The sequence below is a fragment of the Oryzias latipes genome, chromosome 14, assembly GCF_053564925.1.
Source record: "Oryzias latipes strain Hd-rR chromosome 14, Olatipes_Hd-rR_3.1".
NCBI lineage: Eukaryota > Metazoa > Chordata > Actinopteri > Beloniformes > Adrianichthyidae > Oryzias > Oryzias latipes.
This window is the reverse complement of record NC_136250.1, coordinates 22,044,631-22,060,695: the sequence shown is the minus strand read 5'-3', so window position 1 is coordinate 22,060,695 and position 16,065 is coordinate 22,044,631. Positions and strand designations below refer to the sequence as shown.

General features: G+C 39.8%; 1 protein-coding gene across 2 annotated transcripts in view; it reads left to right on the top strand.

Moving 5' to 3' along the window:
* spns2 (SPNS lysolipid transporter 2, sphingosine-1-phosphate) overlaps positions 1-8,413 on the top strand; it is a 64,383-nt gene extending 55,970 nt beyond the window's left edge. The window contains exons 13-14 of one of the 2 annotated variants that reach the window (XR_002874576.2): positions 5,220-7,155; positions 7,312-8,413. The gene's annotated coding sequence lies outside the window, so the exon portion shown is untranslated. Of the gene's footprint in view, positions 1-5,219; positions 7,156-7,308 lie in introns of both variants that reach the window. The other variant, XR_002874575.2, reaches the window with a different exon arrangement.
* The last annotated feature ends 7,652 nt before the right edge of the window (positions 8,414-16,065 follow it).

Genomic DNA, 16,065 nt, shown 5'->3' with positions numbered 1-16,065 from the left:
ATAATAATAATTTACATTTTTCATATTTACAGCAAACTATCAGCTTTGTCCTTTCGTGCAAAAAGCCTCATTATTACTGACACTTTGGAGCCACTGGGCTCAGCTAAGGACAGACAACATGAAGGTTTCTTGCATGGGTGTCACACATATCGTGTTTCAGTAGCAGCCTGAGGGTTTCATCAGCTCAGTGTCACACAGTGCAGCTGCAGCTTTCTCTCCCTGCTGTCAAAGAGGGATAATTATAGAGAACAGCGGTTGCAGCTACATCAGGTCAGAGTTGAATGTGAAAAGTTCATTTCTGTGCTACAGACTGCCACTTGCTGATAATAGATTTTCAACTAATCTCTGTCTAAAGATAATCCAATCAGTGGGGTTCAAGTCTCCTCCTTGAGTCCAATTTACAGATCCGTCTTGTTCTTAAATCACCTCTTCTCTTGTGACAAGAGTCCACTTCATGCTCGCAAGCCCTTCCAGATAGTCCTCACTGAGGGTGGTGACAGAAGAAGCAGGGTTTGGCTTCACCACAAAGCCCTGTCACCCTTGAAGGGAGAATGTTTATAGAGAGAAAAGTGAAAGGAGAGAGAATCCACTGATAAAAAAAATTTGGATTAAGAAGATAAGAAAAAAAGCTGTCATTATAGGTACATCTAAAAAAATAAGTGTGAATATTGGGGAAAAGTTTAATATTTTTTAGCAGTAATTGCAAAAATCGTACAATTACGCACACATCATTTGATATTTTTGAGAAATTAAATTTTTATGTTTTATTTGATAAAAATGGCTTACAGGGAATGACAAGGGAAAATTTGGTGTCTCAGAAAATGTGAATATTGTTTTAAAAATTCAATGTTAGAAAGGTATGGCGTCGTATCCAAGCAGTTTCCTTAACTCTGAACATCTGCAAAGGTTTCCTGAGCCTTGAAATAGTTTCTCAGTATGGTTCACAGTCAAATGACAGTTATCTACACTCTTTGCAGAGAAGCCAAGCAAAAGCTCAGTGCTAAGCGAGCTGGTTGTTCTCAGAGTGCTGCATATCCTATCATGTAGACAGAAAATAAAGTGAAAAGAAAAGTGAGGTAAGAAAAGTAACATATATGCAGTTTTAACAGCATTGTTGAGGAAAATCAGTTCAAGAGTTTTGTTGAGCATCATACCTGGACTAAGTCTGGTGTCAAAGCATCAGGAAAATTCTGCTCACTGTTCAAGGAGTGTGTCAGTGCTATCCAAGTGATAATCCCACAGCCTGGCTTTTAAAAATGAGGAAATTAGACAACCAAAGTGTAGTTTGGACACTTTGGACACTTGCGTATTACGTGCACAACCTCGTGCTTGCAGCATTTCTGTGTGGTCAGTAAGAAGCCAGTACCTGCACCTCACTTAGCAAACTAGAGTGAGGCATAAGGACAACATACAATGGCATCACCCCATACGTGTCTGTATCTTACATTATCCCTACACTTCATGTGTACGTTCCATTTTACATGAGGGTTTTCTTCAGGGAACCGTAAGACACATACCTGTGCTCCTCTATAAATGCTCTTCATGGGCCTGGATGACCCAGAAACCCACAACACCCGTATGTGTCAACCTCCCGCACAGGTGCATGGGACTAAGGCTTAAGTACTGATTGCATAGAAGAGGACAAAGTATGAAAAGGCCCAATATTTCTGCGGAAGTCAACATTTGTTGATTGTCTGATTTAAGTTTTTATTAAATTCCTGACATTAATATCCTGAGAGAAAATAATCAAGATTACAAGAAAAAGAAGCTTTAATTTGAAGCTATGTTTATTGATTCTATATAATGGTAAAATCCCACTACTTGTCACACACTTGGGGGTAGGAAAAGTGTCCCCTACATTTCACGCATGTCCTGGAGAGCAGTAAGTTGTGCTCTGGAGTTATTTGATTGTTTATTCTCTCAATGACAGGTGTAAAGTATGGAAATCATTTTTTTTAGTCTTTTGTATGATCCAACAGTGGGTTTGAACCCATGACCTTCCAGTCTCAGGACGGACAGTCTCCCACTAGACCACAAGTTCTACTTTTTGAACTGACTGACATATAAATTGAAGTTTTTCTATGATATTCTTCCCTCTGTGATGTAACTGTACAACACAGTCCATTAATCTCAAGCAAAGCAATTCCAGATGGGGCATGGATGCACTGAGGTCCAATTAACTTTCTCTGTAGCCTCCTCTGACCTTCTTCACTCACACCCCACCCCCCTCCTCCACATCTTGACAGCACGGAAAGGCGAGGACATCCCCAAGCCGGGAGCTGTTAAAACATCAGCAGGAGATCTGACACTGGAGCTTTACACTCATTTATTCAATAACCACAACCCTGCATTGATGGGGAAATACACATGACGAGAAACAGAACTGTCCGATCTGCTGGAAGTGTTTATACAGCTGCAGGCACATACTTTTCCTGCAATTTTATCATTCAACAAAGTCCTCTGTCAGCGGTTCAGAGTGCGTTCATGGTGTGGCAGAAACCTCAGACCACACACAAACTGTATCTATGCACACATTAAAGTGTGAAGTCTAAGTCCGACGTTTATTATCAAAGCTTCAAACGTGTTACACGCGTGGTTCAGACTGAGATGAGCAGGGCCTTCACATCTGCAGAGGTGTCAGATTGGTAGTGATTCTCCTCCGCTCAAGTGCGGCTCGCTGCTTCCTTTTTGTTTGGTTGCCAAGCCAGCCAGTCAGGCCTCCCCTTTTGCTGGAGAAGCCAACCGTCCCCAGAACAGCAACAGTGGAGCCGTTTGGAGGCCTCTTCTCAAGCAAAAATCAAAGCATCTGCAGCTCTAATTATGTCTTTATTCCACCAACATGTTAGCCTGTTAAGTAAGAGTTTGGCTCGCGCACAATTTTCAGCATTTACTTCAATAATTGAGACTAATTGGTGAGGAAAAGGCCTTATCCCAGGAGGGATTTGATCTGCTTACATACTGGACACAGAAATTCCCCAATCTTTTGTTTAAACTAATGACCTCTGTAGGGAGGTTTCTCTGGGTGTGAGGGTCAGTGTGTCTGACTGTGGGCACAGGACAGCTGAAACGATGGTGCACTAATCATGTTGGAGCTGAAGTCTGTGCAGACGTTTGTTCAGCAGGGCGTTCAAAGAAACAATCAGTGGAAGTGGAAACAGACAATCCGGCATTACATACCTGTGAGCTCCGCCCCTTTTCTTCAGTCAGCTGTGCAGCCTGTCTAGGCCAGGTGCTGCTCATCATGTCATCTGTGCCAGGCTGAGTTTCAAGGTGTGCACAGTGAGGACAGGTGTTGGAGAGTCCAGTTAGTAAGGAGATTTTGATGGAAGGCTTCTTTTAAGGTGAGTGGTTTAAAGACCCACTCCGATCAGCTTTTTATCTTTTGCAAAAGCGTTCCCAGTGGTCTTTTTGTTATATATATATATATATATATATATATATATATATATATATATATGCCATTTATAGACAAAATCTAAAAACCTGACATATTCTAGGACACGGTTTCTGCAGAGCGGCAGGAGTTCATAAGAAATTCATCTCTGAGCTGTGGGCAAGCTTTTTTCAACTGCATTTTTGTCTGCTCCTGATTCACAACAGTTTGAATAAATAAAAACCCAAATCAAATTTGAAACTAAATTTTCTTGGAATTAGTCCACCATCAGTAAAATGTCACATCAATGGGTTAAAAACATCATTTCAATTGGAGTGGGTCTTTAAAATAGATCGCCTTGTTCTACAGAAGACTTGGTAGATAGGAAGGGAAGCCTTCCAGAGTGTTTTGGTGTTTGGTTGTTTGTTTAGGGCAAGACTTTGGTGCCCTAGTTGTTTTTTTTAATGTATGTAGATACAATTTAATATTCATCCAGTTAGTTAGTTATTCCAGTAGATTGATAACCTCTGATGTTCAACTCCCTGCTTTTGTTTCTTTTGGCCTCTTTTCATTTTTTCCCCTTCCAGGACAATTATTCTTTATTTATTTCAATAAAGTTTGTTCCTGAACTTGTTTGTGTCCTATTCTTTTCATATACTGTGGCTTGTTTCTGGATCTCCTATAACTGTGCCACTTGAGGTCTTAGCAGATGTCTGCACCACAATTTCAACATGCTTAACCCTTGTGCTATCCTAGGCACTTTACCATTGGGAGTTGGGTCATCTAGACCCACTAGACAGTGCGCTGAACCTTTTTTCTTCAATGATTTGTAGTCTTCACTGGTGTCCATGGATTACATGGAACCATCTTTACTATTATTCACCTTTGTCATGGTAGGGATAACACTTCAATGTAAGGGTGGGGGTCATCTGGACCCCATAAGATGGCACAAGGGTTAAACCAGGGGTGTCAGAATCCAGGCCTCCAGGGCCAACCCAAAAGTGTCCAATATATTTTCCAACCTGCCCTGGAAGCTCCTTATTGGCTAAATGCATATGATCCAGGTGATCAGCAACAGATAAACCAGGATTTCTGGATAACCAGCAGGAGGTGGGCCCTTGAGGCCTGGAGTTTGACACCCCCTCCCCCCCCCCTTTAAACCCACGAAAACATTTCTTGGCGCCCCACCCCTTCAGTCGATGTCATTGAAAAACCCCAAATGTCCTCTGTGGACACCAGAAAGACTTTACTCATCAAAAGACATTGGTTGGGAGACACTAAGGTTTAGAAAGGTTCTTTACTCAGGACAGATTGGTATTGCTGGTAGTCAGGAGGTTGGATGCAGTTAAAAAAAAAAGTCTGCAAAGTCATGCAACGATAGTCTGCGTTTCTAATTGAGATTTGTGTAGAAATGCATATTCTTAAAGCTTCATAAGTTACAGTTTTTATACAGTAATTTAGACGATTACAAATCAGTACAAATACAGTAATTACAGCTGCATCATTAATTAAGCAGCTTTGAGCTCCGTAAACTTCGTGTTTACAGATTTAATGCATGTGTGCGTGACGGTACATTTGAAATTCAAGAGGCAAAAGTGCAGCATCATTAACATCTTTTTGAATTAAAGCTCCATCCAGCTGTGTTGGGAATTGAAATGTTCTGCTGTAAATAAACGATGCTGTTTGCAGAAGGATTATAGGCCTCAGGCTCATCCTGGTGTGCAGGAAGATCCTAGCAGATGGCACTGGAGCTTTCCACCACAAGAATAATTACATGAGAAAGTCCTGCAGTGATGTCGCACTCTAATGATAAGACTTGCGTCTGTGCTTTTCTCCGTTTCTCCAGCTGACAAATGGGGAAAAAAACCACAAAAGGATGACAAAAGGATGAAGGAAACCTCGCCTGACTTCTCTCACAATGAGCTCTACTGCCTGTTGTTGCCACCGTGACCATCCCTCTTCTCTCTCGCGGAGGCACCTCTGAACTGGAACGAGGGAGCGTCTTGCCCCTCCTCTACAGGACAGGCGCTCTCCTCCAACAGCGACCGCTCCCCTCATTTTGGTCTGGGAGGAGTCACTGAACCTTTCAGGGAGGAGGGGGGGGGTGCATCAGCCCTCTCTGATCCCTGTGACTCCTGATGCCATACTACTGAATGCTGACAATGAACCTGCCCTTCCTTCCTGCCTGCCTGCCTGCCTGCTTGTCCAATAGTAAACGTCGATCTGGCTCTTCCATCAGCTGTCAATCTGCACTAACTACCACAAATCATTACATTCCTTCAGACTTTGCACTGACCGCCAAAAACCCTTGAGACTTCGTCAGCAGGTGTGTTTACATGCATGCAGCAGCTCAGCTCCAGACCGAGCGGATTACATGCATCTCCCCATCTTTATATTTATTTATTTATTCAGTTTTAGCTTTAGCCTAAAGGAATCATTTTCACTCCGCAACTCATTTGATTCTGGAGTTCAGGGTCTGAAAACTGACACAATAGCAGCAAAACACTGCAAAAAGAAAAAAACAATCGCTTGTTATCACAAGTTGTGATTACTAATTATCATCACAACTAATGAGACCATCTCCCAATCCGTCATCCCGTCCCTGTCACAGTGTTAACAGCAAAAACCTGGTTTACATGACGAATGCAGTATTTTTGAAGACTCTGCTTTGCTGTGCATGTAAACATAGCTGCTAGTCAAAGAGCCAAAAATGATGTTGCTGTTTAGTGGGGATGGGGAACGAGCCTTTGGAGCAGCAGCTTTGAGCCTCACTCACCCCACGTGTGTTTCTTCATTTGAGCTTTTAGCACTTAAATCAGCGTGGACGGTGCCAGGCATGATCTTTCAGTGATTTTTATTCTGGCCTTTTTTCTGTGCGTGTCATGCTGAAACTGCAGGCTGCTGTCTATGATTGTTTTAGAAGGATAATGCTGCAATTCAGGTGATTTTTGAGTAGACACTGGATTTTTATATCTTTTATTTATTTTTTGCCTTTTTCCCCCTCTTTTTTTTTTGAAAAATGAATTCCCCGTTTTTGTGTTTTGTTTTTTTTGTTTTGTTTTACTTCAAAAGTGGCAAAATATTTTTTTTCTTAAAAAAGCACAGCAACTGTTTTCCATCCACACTGCCTTATCAGTGAGCAGAGTTTCTCTTCAGAGCTCTCTGATGGTTGGTTTTGAATTTCTGGACACACAAACACCCACACAGATAGAAAGTGACTTTTAATGATGGATTCCAGCCCAGTCCCCCTGGTTACAATAATGTGCATTGAGAAGCGAGTCCCGCCCCCTGCCATTGTACATATCTAATTCCGTGGCTTGCAGAAAGGATCTTTGAAAGGAGATGGAGACACAGCCATCAGATTATGTCTGGAGTCAAAACCTGAGACAGCAGCAGGAAATTCTCTGGCCTGAGGTTAGACTGATGTGAGCTTTTATCAGTGAGATGTGAGACATTCTCCTCTTTACTCTGCAGGAGATGAGAGGTTCTTTTACCTATTAACCTGCAGCAGAAATTGACATTAAAAAAGAATTCATAACCCTTTTTTATGTTTTGACAAACACTACAAATTCAGTCTGTTGCAAACTAGATGTTCATCGAAAAAGCTACAGCTAACAAAAACTGACCTCAGATGCTTAGCAACAAGCTACTGTGAGGGAGCCAACATGGTAGCTCCATTTCTTTTAAGTATTGCTGTTTTAAAGAGACCTTGATGGAGGCAGTGGTGTCAAAAGCTTTAGAAGGAGAGAAAAAAGAAGCTGCAGAGCTCCAGTAAAACACAGGTGGAGGAGGAGGAGGAGGAGGAGGAGGAGGAGGAGGAGGAGGAGGAGGAGGAGGAGGAGGAGGAGGAGGAGGAGGAGGAGGAGGAGGAGGAGGAGGAGGAGGAGGAGGAGGAGGAGGAGGAGGAGGAGGAGGAGGAGGAGGAGGAGGAGGAGGAGGAGGAGGAGGAGGAGGAGGAGGAGGGTGGACTGACCTTTGCAGAGGACAGCTTGAGGTCGTGGTAGCTGTGACTCACTGGCCGCACGCGGGACACTCAATGCCACATTATTAGCTTTAGCTTTTCTCCAGCTGTGTAGAGCTTGTCCAATCTGACGTGTTTACACACCTTCGTCCTTTTAAACTAAGCTTCTTGCCGTCCGTTTGTTATTTTCTTATCTTTTTTTATTGTTACCAAATGAGGGTTTTTTATGCCTACAGTAAATATTCAAATATATATATACGACTATACATATAGCTAAGAAATGCAGTAACTTTTAATATATTGTAAATGATGGCTTGGATTGTATTTATTTGTTACCATAATGAAGAATAATCTATAAGGGGAAGTTTAAGGTTTGGAAAACTTTACATATTATTGTGTCATTAAGTTTTGAAATGTTCTTTTTATTTTTCGTGTCACAATGAAACAACATAGTACCTTTTAATGCATCACTAACATCCTTCCTGTTTACTGTGATCATGAGCGAGGAGACACACAAAAGAAATGTGATGAGTTCCTGGTGTCATTGTAAGGACGAAACACCCTTGCTTTCATGCTTTTTTTTTATGTTTTTATTTTGGTTAGAAACAAGTGATCAAACCATTTTGCACACATATTGTTCAGGGATTTATTTGAACCACAGCCTGGAATCAGCTTCACAGCCTCATCTGTGACGACTCACAGCGAGTGCCGACACGCTGCCGTCAGACAGGAAGTTGGCTCTGGTCAGATGGGTCATGAGCAGAGTTTCACCTTTACAAATTTAAGTAGATTTTAGCACCAGTCCTTTAGCTTGTTGTGTAGAGCTCTTCTGTGTTGAGAATCACTGAAGCAAAACTTCTTGTCATACAAGAATCCTGTACAAAGAAGCCTATTTCTGATGTTGAGCAGAAAACAGAGCTTATTTTTATTAGTAGACCAAGTCAGTTTAGAGAAGCATCAGAAAAATTTAAGGATATTCATGAACAACTGAACTGTGATGCTCCTGTTGGGGATAGGGGGTAACTGCTAAAAGAAAATGTAAATGTTTGCAATTCAAATAAACCTATTTAATCACTTCATGCCATTGTCATGTCTTTTTCCACACCTCCAAATCACCAAAAAAAAAAACTTCTTTTTAAGTAATCCAAAAATAAAGAAAATTTTATGTATAATTATTACAATTGTCAATGTAATGGCAAACTTTGATTTTATCTAATTGTAATTATTGCCAATTATTTGGTTCCTGGAAGCCTATTTTATGCAACAAGAAAAGTTGCCGGGTCTTTAAAGACCTACGCCTATAAAATAATTGTGTGTAATTTTTGTTCAAACATCACTACACATGGAGAGCTTTTGCAGAGCAAAAAGGAATGAGGTGATGGTAGCGACTCCCTCATCGCTTTCCAAGCAGGAAGTACTCTCTAGTCCCAAAAAGCAAAAAAATCCCATAGGCTATGTCCAAATTCCTAATACCCTAATCCCTGACTACTAAAAAACTATACATTGCGGCACTATGTAGTGCCATGGATTGTAACCCTTGTGCTATCCTAGGCACTTTAACATTGGGAGTTGGGTCATCTAGACCCACTAGACAGTGCGCTGAACCTTTTTTCTTCAATGATTTGTGATCTTCACTGGTGTCCATGGATTACATGAAATCTTTCCACCTTTATCCACCTTTGTCATGGTAGGAAGAACACGTCAATGTAAGGGTGGGGTCATCTAAGATAACACAAAGCAATTCGGACACCATGGTCTCTACTTTTTTTTTTAAATGCCGAATATGATGTCATCGACTTCACAAAGTTAAAATCTAATTGATATGAGCATTTTGCAATGATCATTTTTGAATCCACTGTGTTCTGAAGATGAAAACATTGATGGTTTATTTGGCAAAAAATTGTTTAGACGCATTGCATTGTGGTCTATTTTCGCCAATCGACTGAGCATCGATGCACACTGGTTTTTCGCAGAGACTTCTTGGAAGTTTCTAGGGCACTCGATTTTGGAGATTCGGACAGCACTACAAAATGGCGAACCCGCTATATAGTGAACCATGTAGTGAGTAGTAAAGGAAGTCACACACAGCCATAGACTTCTATTGAGAAATGAAACACCTTTTGCCGTTTTTAAGATGTTCTTGCTAATCCCATTTTTCCAAAATATTTATTTTTTTATTGAAATATTTCCCGTTATTAACTGATCAATCAGATACAAAACATTTGACAGATTTTTTTAGGCCTGCTTTCAAGTGGCAGGGTTGTGGACTGCAAAAACGCTCACTCCTGATTGGCGAGGGTGGTTGCCATGGGCACAATGATTATTTTGGCGCTGGTAGCAATCATTTTCTATATGTGATGTCACACTCAATTTTTCCAGAGCTATGTCCGAATTCCCACCCTAATCTCTAACTATTAAAATACGATATAGTGCGGGACTGTGGGATTTTTGCTTTTTGGAACTAGCGAGTACTTCCTGCTTGGAATACACTATATAGTGCACTATATAGGGAGTGAAGGAATTCGGACATAGCCAGGCCTTTTATACAGACAATGGGTTGAACAGTCTTTTTGCCAAATTTAAGGTCAAGTGTTCAAATCCCAAAATAAACATTCACTGGGTCATTGGGCAGGACACCTAGCCTAATATTGCAAATTGTTGATAATCTGTCTGTCCCTTTGAATAAAGGTTTCTGCAATTTAGTGTAAATAGAAAATATGTGTGTTTGAAACTTTTTGGAAAAGTTTCAAAAAATGTGGAGGCAGGATCGTCCAGGATAAGCAAACATTTTCACTGAAAAGCTTCTCCGTGTTCATCAGATTCAAAACCAAAATCAGTTACGTTTTCTTTATGAATTAAGTTTCATTTCAGGGTTGAGCTTTCCCACCAATACTGTCTATTTAAAGGCTCAAACTCTGTTTAATTTGACTTTCTTGCTTGGACATCTGCTCACTCCCACTCAATTTCTCTATCACTCTTGTAAATGATCAAGCCAGAGCTCTGTTTACGCTCGGTTTAAGAAACTTTTAGTCTCTGAAGGGACAAAATCAGGTCAAAGATGTTCCAACTGTTTCATTTCAGGACAAACTTCACTTTAATGATCCCTTTTAGCTCTCCCTGTGCTCGTCTTTGCGGAGGCTTACAAAGACTTGATTTTCACTGCAGCAACGCAAGGCTGGAGTTGATCCATGAATGAACCGCTGTATTGTTCAGGGTCAGTCGGGCAGGTCTGCGTGAGGCTCAGTTTGTAAAGTAATCTTGTAGTCCCCCTGAGTGGTTTACAGACGCACTGACACATCCCAGGCGCAGGGCTCCCTGTGCACTGTGGATGCACTCCAAAGGAAAAACATAATATTTACCCCTGACTGAAATTAAGGAAGTGTTCACCTTAAAGGCCTTCTGTGCACTGAGGTTTGTTAAAAAGAGCAGTTACCTGACACAGCTGCTAAAAGCCCTAATGGGTGTATGACAAGGAGAAATAATTTTTACAAAAGACTCAGGATGTTGGTGGTGAGGCCTTTCATTAACCAGAGCTGCTTTTAAACAAACCTCATGATCTGACACGTTTTCAGATTAAAGAGGAGGAGATTAGAGGACGGAGGGAAGCTTAAAGTGGACAACTACCCTGCATTTGGTCCCTCGCTGACCCGGGGAGAGACCAACACCCTTTCCCACAGTCAGACATAAATGTACCTCAGTGTCAGATCCTCCAATCTGAGAGAACACACCTAGTAACGCGGCAGGCAGGAAACATGGGGACATGGGCAGGAAATGGGGAGCCATTCTGGAAAGCACAGGATTTTGCATTTGTACTTTGCCACATAAACTCAGAGGGCAAAATTCTGACAGCAGGTGGGATGAATAATGCAGAAGAATCTGGAAAATCTGCTTCTAAATGTAAACTTTTTTTTAAGTTTTAAAGCAACACGGTTTTGAGCAGAAAAAAAAAAAAGACCTGGTATCTTCACAAAAATCAAATCAAATCTAATCAAAGTACAAATTGATTCTGTTTACTTCCCATTATCCTCCTAGTGCAGGGGCATCCAAACCTTCTGCGAGGATGCCAGATTAGTCAAATCAAATCAAATCAAATCAAATCAGATCAGATCTAATCTAATCTAATCTAATCTAATCTAATCTAAGATTTAGTGACAGGAAAATGTGTGAATGCCAAACATTTGGCCTGCATTCATTGATAATAACATTAAATACAAACTGACTACGTAATGAAGATATTGGATACTCTCATATATACATAACACAGAAATATATGTAAATACATTTTTACCAAAATTAATGTGAATTTCTGATCTGAAGACCAGAAATAAAATAAAGAACTACCTGGAGTAAAAGGCTTTTGTCAAGGTTAAATCTGGGTTCCTGTACAGTGTTGTTCTTCCGCTTTCGGCACATCCCATATAAAATGTTACATATTATTCACAATTGAATGCTCACTGTAAACTTCTAAATGTAAATAATGTGAACAGAAAAATAAAAATCCAATAACAATACATATCATTACATATCTTCTCATTTGGGCCTGAGCCACAGGTTGCTGCCACATGTTTACAACAGTTTATGATGTTATTTAGTCAATTATAATCAGGAAATCATAGTTCTCAGAAATTTCTGGGGGGCGTATAAAATTGGTTTTATGCCAGGAACCTGTGGGCCAGTGGGAATTCGAATGTGGGCCACATTTGGCCCCTGGGCCGGACTTTGGACATGCCTGAAACTCTTCTGAAACAAAAATATATAAATCATGTAAATGTTTTATGAGCTGTGGTTTGAATGTATTTAAGCAAGGTGAAATCACTTTAGTTTTGTCCTCTATTTTTGTGAAAAAGTTACTTCCAACATTTAGCTTGAAATGATTTTCCCTCTGTTATTTGATCTCTAAATGATTACATTTGTACTCGTAAAAGCTTGTGACACCGAAAGCCTCGTGAGCAGCTGCACCATGCAGAGACAGAGATGCCAACTGACATGCGAGTCATGCACCGCCCCAAAGCAGATCTTTCTTACTGCGGACTGGATTGAACTTGAGAGGATTAAGAAGAGTCAGAGAGACTAAAGAACTTAAAATGACTTTTTAACTTGTCAGTGTGGAGGAAAGGGGCTGACTGGAGGCGAGGGATGAGCTTGAGTTTTCAACCACCGCCATTGGAAGAGAACACAAAGAAGAAATTACAAAGGGAACAGCACAAAGAGTAATGGGATCCGGAGAAGAAGAAACATATAGTAGTAGTCATCTTGATAACATTTTCACTTAAATCATGAACTGTTTATTTAAACCTTAGACTTTTTTTTTGGTCAGAGTCCAAAAATCTTTCCCTTTTTTTGTTTGTTTGTTGTTTCTTTGGTGTCACACAGGATCCTGTTCGCTTAATTTCAAGCCTGCCTTTATAAATCAAGAACAAGTGATTTTGTTTTGGTAACTTGATAAACATCACCTGTCTGTCATTTTGCTTTCACATGACAGGTTGGATGTTAACAGAGGAATAAATGCACTTTAGTACCTGTTACATGTTCATGCCAAAGAATCCAATTTTTTTTGTTCTTTTGTTTTTTCAAGACTACTGTTTATTGTTTGGGTAGAGTCCTGAACTAATTTAATTTAACGCTGAATCAGGATTTAAATAAATAGTTATTTGAAAGTCTCTTCTTTGACTTTTGACTAAAATGGTCATTTAAAAATGATTTTGGCAAAGAGTGTGGCATTGCATAAAAAGCAGGCTTTCATTGATTGATACTACAGTAATGGGGAATACAGTAACTTCAATCTCTGACAGTGGCTTATTTTGTGTGTGGGGGGGGAAGGAAAAGTGATTAAATTCCTTAAAATCTCACATATTCCCAGTGAACTTAACCAAAATAAAAAAAAACTGTCATTGTGTATTTTCTGCAGCGCAAGGGGATATTTGCCTTTGAATTTTGGCTCTTGGAACAACTCAGAGGCAAATTTCTAATGGTACCGTTTTCAGCCAGATTCTAGCTCAGACAAGGAAAACGAAGATGCACATGGATCTATTTGTCTACAAGAGGATGCATCAGAATGGAGAGGATCAGAGAGCATATTTTCTACATAATTAGCTCTTTTTCCAACTGCATTTTTTCATCTGCTCCTGATCTACAAAAATCTGAGTAAAGGAATACTCAGAAAAACAATTCTAGGCTTTAATTTTTTCTTGATATATATGTCCTCCATCATCAGAAAAATGCCACAACAACATTTCACAACATTTCAAAAACATGATTTTCATTGGAATAATTTTTTAAAAACAAGGACGTATGGTCACCCAGCTGTAGAAGACAGCTAACATCCAGCTGACAGCAGCATACATTCATTTACTATTGAGTATTCAGACTTGTGTTTTACAAAGAGTTTACGATCGCTGTGTTTCAAGGCTGGATCGGGTAAGCCAAATAAAAAAAGCAACTTTATTGGATGATGAAGACGTGAACTGGGTTGATGAAACACCAGCTGCTGCTCAACCCACAAGAGAAGATTTCAATCCACCACCAGTCGTGATAATAACTCCTCTTTGAGGCTGTGACTTCATGTCAAACTGTGCCAGCGAGGTCCCTGAAGTCCTGAGGGATTAATTTGATTTGCATGTTCACTAACGAGGGTGTAATGTAAATTGACAATAGAATAGTGTTACTGCAGCGCGCTTGTTATGCACCGTAGTGAGTTCAGCGTGAAACAAGTGTGAGTTATGAATAGCAGAGTTTTCTGAATTAAACATGATCTGATGCCTGAGTTGGTAAAGGCTATTTTTGGCTCGAATGTTGCCATATTTAGAAACGATGCTTCCTATGCTGCATGAACTGATTCAGGTTATTCGTGCATGTGCACATGAATACTTCTGCATTCATGTGTTCCACACAGAGCAAAGCTTTGAGAATGATTTAAGAGTCAAATGGGCTAAAGCAGTGAATGACAGCAGCTCTGTGAATGGAAGCAGGAGGGTGAAGAGCTTGATACTATCCAGCATCTGTGTGAAAACTAGCAAAAAAAGTTTGAGAACATCAGAGCTTTTACAGATATTTTACTACTAACGTGGATGTGCACAGGTATCATGTTAACCCAGTGGTGGGCCGTCAGGGCCTTCAAGGCCTTCTCTAAGGGCCTAAAAAATATCTGAATCATGTGTTAACTATATTTTCTCCATGCATACTCATTAAATTTTTCCAAATGGTCTGTCCATTCCCTTTTATAGTGTTTATGATGGTTATGCTGCTTCCAGACAGACATATTTTTTATATTGGAGCATTTAACCACTTGCATTTCAGCTGTCCTTTGTTGCCAGGCAAGGTCAGAGCTAAAGAGGCCTTTACTATCAGTCCTGAAGGTCCTCTAATGCTAAATCAATGTCAGACATTCATTTCCCTCAACCAATCAGATTTGAGTTGGTGTCAGCAGGGCCTTGGGCAACGTCACAGTATTCAGACCTTCTGATTGGACAGACGTTTCAGAAAGACAGGAAGATTTTCCTGCCCTACCTTGTCCAGTTTGACACAGACCCTCAGAGCACTATTTGATCTGTCTCAGTTAAAAACAGATCTGACTGGAATGTACGCCATGGATGATTTAGCAGGCAAATCTCCCACTGATCTCCTTGACTTCCTTTATCAGAAAGATGTGAGAGACCATGAAGCAGCCTTACAGATTTGTTTGTTTGGCCAGACCATCCCCGTGTCCACGGCAACTGTCGAGCGGACATTTTCAGCTCCAAAGTGATTTCAAACCTACGCAGAAACACAACTGGACAGACTCGACTCTCAGCACTGGCCTTGATGGAATAGAAAAGGACTTCATGATGGAACTGAAGCGCAATAATCTACATGACTACTACATGACTGTTTTGAGGAAAGAGAGGAAGATGGATTTTGTCTTCAAATAATCCAATTTTTGATGAGGGAAATGATAGATAGATAGATAGATAGATAGATAGATAGATAGATAGATAGATAGATAGATAGATAGATAGATAGATAGATAGATAGATAGATAGATAGATAGATAGATAGATAGATAGATAGATAGATAGATAGATAGATAGATAGATAGATAGATAGATAGATAGATAGATAGATAGATAGATAGATAGATAGATAGATAGATAGATAGATAGATAGATAGATAGATAGATAGATAGATAGATAGATAGATAGATAGATAGATAGATAGATAGATGACTTTATTAATCCCACAATGGGGAAATTTCATTTCTGTGGCAGCAACACGACATTCAGAAATAATCTATATAATATAACATCAATAAAGTACATCACAAATGACATTTATATTAGATAATTAAAAATATTACTAAAATTATTATGAAAAATTATTATCAAAAATGAGATTCTTATTAAATAAAGAAATAAATATTAAATAAATACAGCTGCAAAAGTGTAAAAAACATGCGGTCTGCAAAACATGTAAACTGTAAAAAAACATTACAAATTTTTTCAAAATACAGAAATAACTAATGAAGTTCACACCAAAAACAAAAACAAACAAATGTTCAGGAACAAAAAACAATTTAAAATTGAAAAACAACAACTACAACAAAAGTAAATGAATAAATGACTAAACAGAAAAAACACCCCTGGGACCGTGGAGTGTCACTTTGACACGGTGTTGTACAGTCTGATGGCTGTGGGGAGGAATGACCTGCGGTAGCGCTCCTTCTTACACTGAGGGTGCAACAGTCTTGTGCTGAAG